The sequence below is a fragment of the Elephantulus edwardii genome, unplaced genomic scaffold (assembly GCF_000299155.1).
Source record: "Elephantulus edwardii isolate Elephantulus edwardi_28Jun2011 unplaced genomic scaffold, EleEdw1.0 scaffold00005, whole genome shotgun sequence".
Taxonomy (NCBI): domain Eukaryota; kingdom Metazoa; phylum Chordata; class Mammalia; order Macroscelidea; family Macroscelididae; genus Elephantulus; species Elephantulus edwardii.
Window position 1 is genome coordinate 8,857,576 of NW_006399755.1, and position 1,696 is coordinate 8,859,271.

The following is a 1,696-nucleotide window of genomic DNA, read 5'->3' on the forward strand; positions in this document are numbered from 1 at the left end:
TCTTTCTTAGAAAATGGATCAACCACTTTCTTCTTGGCTCCTTTTTTGCCACCTTTTGTAAGGCGCTTGTTCTTGCCGACCGCCATGGTGGTGCCAAAGGAACAAAAAGGCCTGAATCTGTTTTTACAGCTCTTTCCGTTTGAGAAATGCCAGACTAGTTCTTTTTATTTTATTTTCCAATCCAGATCTTAAGGAATGTTTTTTATTGTTCACATGGTAATCTCACAGGTGTCAGCCGGTCACTTGAACTGTGGGCCTCACACACTAATCCATGACAATGGCCGTGAAAAAACCAAGAGAGCAGATGTCCAGGAATGTGTTTCACATAGTGAGCCAAAAAACCTTAAAGCTTTTAGCCTTAAAGGCTAAAAACCAAGCCAAGCCAGTCACTACAAATTTTAAGATAAACATTGTGAATGATGAAAAAATCAACAGAGCACACAGAGCTTTAATAGATATACAAAAGGAACTTGCACACTTTTCAAAAGGCCTTTCCCTTGAACCTCTGCCCATGTTGAAGAGGCCACACAACTAACAGCACTGCTATTATAACCACGACGATGATGCATCAGGCCTTCGTACTTCACCCCTAAAGACCAATAAAATCAATGTTGTATTTTTTTTTTTTAAATCCCACACGACCACAGAAATTCTCAAGTTGTCTAATGAGCTGCTGGTAAGCCCGAGGTGTCTACCCTTAGTGAATGCACTGGAGGGGATGGTATGTAACAGCAGGAAGCAGGGAACTAGGTCCAAGTGCAAAGGAATTCTTCAAAGCTTAACATCAAAGCAACAACAGCAAAACAACTCACGTCAAGAGTGTTGAGACAGGGGAAGAAATGATACCATTTATGTAGATGAAATCAAGTAACACAAACAATGCTTTATCACATGTTACAGAAAGGAGATGGTACTACAGGGAAGTGGGAGGGTGAAGACCAGAGAGAGGCCTTGCCCTGACCTATTATGGTCTGTGCAGAGTACGAAAGCATGCGGTTGAAAACCAGAGAATGCACCACCTGTGGATTTAAAAAGAAAAACCACCACATCGCACAAACTAAGGTGCTGTCTGCTAGTGCCTTGAACATTCCTGCTTGAATGAGCAGCAGGTGGCAAGAACTTGCAGCGCTATCCAGACTTTGGCCCCCGGGAGAGAGGAGCACCTCCCACGCCAGCGCCAGCTCGGGATTGGCTGCGCCGCCCCCACCCCCGGGATTCTCGTGATCCGGTGACCAGCGGGTGAGAGCGTGGGGGTGGGGTGACAGGCCTTCTCCGGGAAATACGCGCCTTCAGCGCTCCAACCTGCGGCGCTGGTGCCCAGTCTTTTACACGCGCTCTTGCGCTCCCTTTCCCCCAGACCCTAGAACACCTAGGGGACAGCTGGGGAGACCAATGCTACGGGAAAGTTACTCGCTAGTAGGCTTGCAGCCAGTAAAGCTCAAACGCCTTCCCTCTTGACTTGTTGACTTGCTCTTGCCACAGCGCCCTGCCTCTTTTCACCCCCGCAGTGTCGGGGCCCGGCGTGCTTTACACACACACCACACACACCACACACACACACACACACACACACACACACACACCACACACACACACACACACTTGGTCGGGACCTTCCAGAGCGCGCACTTGGATCTCTGGTCCCCTGGTCGCCCCATTGGAAGAGTAGCCTGGGGCTCCAAAGTGCCTCCAGCGA

General features: G+C 48.8%; 1 protein-coding gene across 1 annotated transcript in view; it reads right to left on the reverse strand.

The window, feature by feature from the left end:
- The window catches only part of ECHDC2 (enoyl CoA hydratase domain containing 2), a 42,902-nt gene that overhangs the window by 40,984 nt on the left and 222 nt on the right, over positions 1 to 1,696 (reverse strand). The window lies entirely within an intron of this gene.